Here is a 7,748-nt window from a genome sequence, read left to right as displayed (position 1 = left end):
AGAAAAGGTCTCCTGCCTCTTGACACCCCCTTACGAGGAAGTTGTAGACTGTGATGAGGTCTCCCCTCAGCCTCCTCTTCTCCAGGCTGAACAGGCCCAGTGACCTCAGCCGTTCTTCGTACGTTCTTCTTATCCTAAGCTTGATGCAAAGCACTACATACTCTGTAAACTTGTTCATACCTATACACTGAAAGCAGCTGGAATAACGAAACGTTTTCAAGAAGGCAAATGAAAGAAGACATTTTCAAGAAGGCAGGTAATTATTTCTTTGAAGCAGAAACTTACATAAACCATACAAGGCGAAACTATTTGCTTGTGAGCATGTTTGTAATCTTAATTTTTAAATGGCTCCAGCTTTGGACAATTACAAGCACCTGAAGCTGCCTCTGTTGATGCCAGCCGTATTCATGCCCAGTGCAAGCCACGCAGCTGCTCAAACACAGCTACAGATTTGAGCCTGGACACACACAACCACCAGGGAGGTAACTGAATTTACGGGTGCTTGGCATTGGGCTCTAGGTCCTTAACAACAGCAAGAAGGTTGTGTTGAATTTTAACCTCCCTAAACTAGCACAGCTTTTGCAAAGACCACTTTACTCACAACAAATTTGCGAAACCAGGTCGGGAAGCAGCCTCGCTCTCCACGGTTTGTGTGCCGGGAAATCAGGCGGCAGTCACAGGTCTTTGCTGACGCCTCGAGCACAACACAAAGGCTTAATCCTGCAGATGCATTCCCAGCATCCCAGGGGAGGAAGGGCTGCAGAGGATTTATAGAGTAACACGTAACAGGGCGATGCTCTGCCCAGCTCGGACACGGGCCTTGCTCCCACCTTCACCCTCAGCAGCAAGGCAGGGAGGGAAGATGGAGCAGCAAGGCGTGCTGTGCCCCAATGTGTCAGCTCGGGTACTGAAACCGTGTCCCAGTGGCTGTGTCCCTGCCTGTGGTACCCCCCTGTGGCCAGGTCTGACATAGCAACCTCCTCACGCCCAGCTCCCTGCCACCTGCAGCCTCCTCCAGCCCCGCTGCTCACCTTGCCCCACGCTCTCCCTTTGCAGGCTGCTGCTGGCTGCCAGCCCAGCTGCCAGACGGAAAGCGAGGGGCTGAGGACACGAGGACTCCTTCCTCACCTCTGCCCAGACCTGCAAACACATGGTGCAAACCCTCCTGGTTGGGGAGAATGGTGAAGAAGCCCAGGGCTGCAAGAATTTTACCCAGCGGGTTTCAGATGCAGGCTGCTGGTGCACCAGGACCTGTGCCCGTCATGGCTCTTCACAGTCCAAGCAGAAAGGCTCCATCTTCTTGCTGCTGGGTTGTTGGTGGGGGGGATTTAAAAAAAAAAAAAAATTCTTTTTTTTTTTTTTTTTTTTTTTTTTTTGATAGTGTTTGATATGGCAATGCAATGCCAACAGATGGAGCTGTTCAGAGCGGAGACCACTCGTTTTGGCAGAGCGCAGGGGAAGCAGCAGACGAGCATGGAATTCTAATTATTAAACATAATGAGAGATGAATCATCGCCAAGCAGGAGATATACTCTATTTACTTTGTGAAAGTGAAAAATAAGTCTGTCAACAAAGCTATAGCCCAGGACGGGGAAACCCCAGGATTTCTCCAACTCTGCGTGTGAGTGTGTTCGGTCCCAGAAGAGAGGAAGGGCTCATCACACCCCATCAAGCAGAAGGATGGAGCCTCACAGCCTGTGGTTACGCAGATCTCAGTGCAGCACTGGCTCAGGACTTTCACACTGAGGACAACCCATACGTGCCTCTGACACTTCCCAACTACACTAGTTCGTAACATGCTCAACATGGGGCATGTTTAAGCATGACAGCAAATCTCCTAAGCCCTTCCTGCACATCCAGCAAGGACATTCTGGGGCTCCCCAGTCCTCCACACCAAGCACAACTTAGAGCACCACCATATGGAGCATCACAAACCTGTGCTGGACTCACATCATCCCTCACAGAGCCCCAAATCAAAAGGCTGAAACCTCCACGGCTCACCAGCAACCAGGGATGTGTTATGGGCTACCAGGAGGACAGGAAAAAGGAAACAGCAAAGAGCAGGTGACCTTTCTTGTATTTGTAATGCGTTTGTATGGCCAGTGATTCTGGGAGCTGCATTGTTTCTCTAGGGAGCAAACTGGGAGGAAAGATCCACTGGAAAGTGTTATTGCACTTTATTCCTGGCAAGACAGGCCACAATAAAATGTCCTTGGTATCTTTAGCACAAAGAACAAGCCATGCAGCCTGTCTGCCAGTGAAATATAAATAACCAGAAAACACAGAATGATGAGGAAATGTCAGCTCTCATTTGAAATACTTTTGCCTTTTTTTTTATTTTTATTTTTTCCTTTGGGGTGGGGTGGGGGGGGAGAGAAATGATTTGTTACTAGACAGGGGTCTTCTTTTCAGCCACAGGAAAGATTTTTGTTATATGCCAAAAGCCAGTGTATCTACTTTTATACAATGGATACAGGATTTTTCATGGCAAAATTACCTGAACGCCGTATTGTTCTTAGCAAAAGGACTCCATATGTGGCAGTGGACGGACATCTTTCGTGCAGAATTTGCAGAGCAGAAAAAATAAACTCCATCAGCCCAGAAAGCAGATACGGCTCCTGCATCATTATCACCAGTTCCCCTGATGCCAGTAGCCTCTAGGGATGCACTGCCTTCTTCAGGTGACATTCAATGTAAACCTTGCACTATGATATTGTGGAGTTGACTTTTTACCAGTTTTGAAAACAATCTGAAAAAATAAAAAAGGAAAATAAAGTGGATAAAATAGAAATAAGCTTCTGAAACAACCTGACAAGTTCTTAATTGTGAATAAAGATGCCCAAGATCCCCAAGAGACTCATCAATCTCCTCTCAATTCAGGGACTTAATGTAGTTCTTCTGTCTGGCCACATATATTCATTTAACTGGGGAAATTTAATTATTTACCCTCTGTTAATAGTATTGAACTGAGCCAAGTGATGCCACTGGGGGAAGAGAGAAGAAAGAGGAACAGAGAAGAGGGGAGAGAACAGGACGTAAAGATGGATGTACATAAAGACAGCATGTTCACATAAAAACCTTATTTACAGGACCATGACGGCCTGAAAGCCTGCACCTATCAACCTGCAAACTTCTAAATGAATAGGTAATCACACTTACTAGCCTGCCTGGCCACTGTTATTGTTAAGAAGGAAAAAAATAAATAAATAAAAAATAAAACTTAAAACATTAAAATGTAGTGTATGGAGAATACTCTTTGACATTTAAAATGGTGGATTCAAGGGTTTCCTCAGGCACCAAATTATTCTACTAGGCTCTTGACAATACTTCAGTGCTAGGACAAGCAACAGCATCACAGCGGTGGAAACAGGCGTTAGCACTCCTAGTACCAGACCTGCGGACCATCATGCTCTCACATTCAGGAAACACTCTGAAGAAATTGTGACATATCCTCAGGGCAGGGATCAGGCAAAAGCGAGCCTTTTACCTCTTCATGTGTGTCATTTAGGAGACCACCTAATACTCCTGTGGCTCATTCTAATGCAGTTGTGTGTAGGGTTAAATTTGACTCTAAGTTTACAAAAAATCAGGAACAGAAGAATGAAGCCCTTGATAGGTACTGCAAGGACAGCAGGACCTGAGAGGTTCACGCTATCCACAGAAACATATTGCTTACATATTGCTGTGAAACAGAAGAGGACCATCCAAGGATAGTCGTGCAATGTTATGTTTGATGTTATTCCTGGTGAAGCAGATTGCAGAACTAAGACCACTGCTGATCTGGTGAAGCAAAAAATCACCAAAAGTAGGGACGAATGGCTAGAGGGAAGAATGAGATGCCCTGGGCATAAGAAAGCAGAGTGACAGGCAGACTTGGAGAACATATGACACTGAGCTGAGTTTTCAGATAATCAGGTTGTACATGGTTTGTATTTGACAGGAAGCATCTCACATGAATATGGATGAGAGGCTTATGGTGATTCTTACATGGCCACCCATAGTTCTCATGGTCTGATTAACACAAATTTTCTGCTGATGAGGCAAAGGTTCACAAAAGACGGGGTTTACAGCTGGACTCTGGCAGTGCCATAGGTGAATCCTAATAGTTACAGGTGCAGTTAAGGCCACAGAGCAGGGTAGAGCACTGAAAATACACCAGCAAAGGACTAGAGTTTGAACTGGGTTGATGAAGAACAGAGGCTACTTTAGTGCTCAAAACCCACCCCATTTCTTCAGACACCTGAACACATTTGGGTGCCACATCTCTGCAGGGTTAGTCTGTACAGACACCCTTATCCAGGTTTGTCATTTCTACGGAAGTAGAAGCATCTTCATTTTAAATGAGCTTTCATGACTGTAGAGATAGTTAAAGTAAAAATGATTTTATTCTAGCAAAACAAGGAAAGGCATCTTAGTTTAAAAACTGAAAACAAATCAAATAAAAAGAAGGAAGAAAACAGCATTAGCTCATACCTGAACTTATAACTCTGAGTCACAATTTGGCCAAAAAAAAAAAGACAGTTTGGATGATTCCTATCCCTTGCATATCATTTTTAATAGTGAACTTCATCCTGGGGTTTTGTTTACCATTTATAGAGGGAGTTTCCTTACTTTTGAGTTCTCTTCTAATTGTGGCAACTCCCTGATGTTGGTCAAGGTTCTTGAAACTTACCTGAGAATAACTGTTCTGCGATATGTAAAGCATGCACTCAAAATGGTATTTTTTCTATTCATTTGTCCTTTTCCCTAAGCAATGAACTGGTTTGCAGCTCTCAACTTGTAACGTTTTTCAAATCATGTATCATAACACATTTTCTGCTGTGCCTGGCATTGTTTGTCTTTTGGTTTGCTAATTTTCTTTCATAGAAATTACATGACACATTAATACAACAAACATGGGCTTTGAAACCATCTCCCTTCCCTCCTCAAACACACGGTATTAATTTCAAAGGCCATCATGTCACAACGCTGACCGTTAATTACCTCAGGACTTGGCACGCTCTTATCTCCCCAGAGGAGTTCACCGCCTTTCAAAAGGACTGGCTTCCAAATTTTAGAAACCATTTCTTCATCAAACTGAGAATTGCACTTAACTAGTCTTGATTCCTGCAAAATTAGAGAAAGAACATGATTTTTATAAACATGTCATTTTTTATTTTTTTTTTCCCAACAAAATCTATGATACATTGTGGCAGTAGTTCCTGAGATGGACTGGAGCAGAATAAGAACAATATCAAACAAAAAGAATGATCACAGTGAGAGCAATGAGGGGGCAGTTTCATGCTACACCTAATCTGATTTAACATCAGCCAAAAGGGGATATCCCACCCCCTCCATCCCTCTTGCATCCCTGTGCTCCCGTGGTTCCTTTACATTACACCTAACGATCCTGCAGCTGCAGGGCACAAAATTCGGTTCACTGACCCAAAAGAAAAAGCTTTTCACCTATCACAAGAAAAAGCTTATCATCTGCAAAATGGCACTTTAAGATTTGAAGGAATTTCTAGGTGCAACCGTAATTCATCCCTTTGGTGCACAGGTCCCGGCTGGCTGCCCCTCCTCAACATAGACAGAAATCATGGATGAAATCAAGAGGGGGAGATCACTTCCCAAGCACCATCACCGGCAAAGCAGGCTTAACTTGGGGAAAAGTAGTTTAATTTATTATTTCCAATTAAAATAAGTTTGGATAGTGTGAAAGGAACACAAATTAAAAAAACTGTATCTCTAATCTGTCCACAGGCTGCCAGGCAATGCCTGCCCCATGCCTGGAGCACCTCCTCCTCCTCCTCCTCTCCCCTCAGGGCTGTTCCTCACCCTTTTCCTCTCACCCTTGCTGCCCAGCACCACGCTGCCCTTTCTTCCAGCCCTCAGGTGCCTCTGAGGAGCCTCCAGAACTTTCTGGAAGCAGTGTGGGGCAGCCCCAGCTCCCTCACAGAGGCCCCGCAGCTCCCCTGCTGCAGCACCTCAATGCCGACACATGACAAGAGAGCTTACTTTTAGCCATGAGAAGTAAAGAAGCACCATGTTCAAACTGTAAAATTCAACTCTGAGTTGAATCTCCTCCGGTCCATGGGCAGCGTGGTCTGGAGACTTGCAGTATGGCACCATAATGTGCAGCTGTATTGGCTGAGGGATACAACACACATTTTAGGGAAACCATTTTAAAAACACGCTTAACAGCATTTCTATTTCTGTGCAGTACACACAGAAGACTTTACAATTCAGGCTGGTGTTGTGATTTATTGATACACAACCCTGAACACAGTGTTTTTTCCACTGTTAGGCTGTATCACGCCAAACGCAAATCCCTGCTAATGTTTGTACTGCAGCACACAGTGTATTCCATCCAATTTCCATACATGCATCCGCAGGGAAACAAGAGCTGTAGAAATTATCACCTTTAGAAAAATTATTTAAATTTTAAAAAGCACTGAAAGTCCTTGGCTAGAGAAGAGCTCCTTTTGGAGCAAAGTCATAGTCTGCTTTCATCAAATTATTTGCACAGGAGAGTCTCCATTTTGATTCTTCCATCTGACTTCTCAATCCCTGCACAACCGATACTCTCAGATAATCCAAAAAATAAGCATCAGCCATCAAAACATCTTGCTCAATCTCGTTTCAGAAGTCTCCAGTGTTGACATTAAGGGACTCGTAATGTTTGACTCCTCTAAGAGAAAGACTTCAAAGAGAGATGTCCTGGCTCTGCTGAAGCTGATGGCTGAGCTCCTAGTGACTTCACTGGGGACACGATCTCACTTCAAACATTCGCCTTCATGTAGTACTTTCTGAAAATTGCACTTTAACAACTTTGGAAGATTTTTTTATTTTAGAAAGATGAGTTTAGGTGTTCTCTTTCTGTATTCATATGTGGATATTTACGTCAACATAAGAAGGCATAGTACATTAAGCAACATTAAACTAAATATCGACTACAATATATTGCGGCTGATTGATAGACTCCAAATGGGATGGTGAGGTAAGCAGCAGGGCTCCTGCTCTGCTAGTCCCCCTGCATGCCTGGCTGACACACACCTGCACAGTGTGCACAGGAACAAACCACAAGTGCCTGAAAGTGCAGAGCATAGCAGAGGTTAACCAGGCAAGAACATGTCACCCACAGTCCTTGGCAGGTTTATACGAACTCTGGGATGAACACTGATACTGTAACATCACAGCTGTTTGCTCCCCAGGCTAGTTGGAGCCTGACAGCTTTGACTCATGTACATCCCTAAACTACCCTTGATAGGCTGGGTATATAGCTCTTGGTGCAAGTCGGTTTGTTCTCAAGCTTCTCAAATGCTGTTTAAGAAATAAGGCAAAGAAGCTGCTTCATATTTTTAGGCTGGATCCTAAGGAAACCAAGCTTACACACTCATGCTGTCTGTTCTGTTTCAGTAATTCCTGCCACCATTAGCCAATTTCTACAAATCTGAAGAGGACTACTTATCTGACAGATAGTCGTTGCCTATGGGAGTGCCTAGGGTTTACAGGCAACCCTTGAGACCAGCAGCTAAGGTATTAGAGACACCTACCCTGTGTCTACACACATGTGCTGCCTCCTGTGCAGCAGATGTGTACAAACACCAGGAACATAAGGGTTAGCTAAAGATACTGCAGTATGTGGAGACAGAGGAGACGGTGTAGCTGACAATTCAGTACTGGGATGGGGAACGTGGGAGGAAGAGCAGGATATTACCTTGCAAGAGATACGTTACAGTACTGAAGCAGCGTAGGGCATAGGAAAT

The sequence above is a fragment of the Netta rufina genome (assembly GCF_964035555.1).
Source record: "Netta rufina genome assembly, chromosome: 3".
Lineage (NCBI taxonomy): Eukaryota > Metazoa > Chordata > Aves > Anseriformes > Anatidae > Netta > Netta rufina.
The sequence above is the reverse complement of the archived record's forward strand: the minus strand, read 5'-3'. Positions refer to the sequence as shown.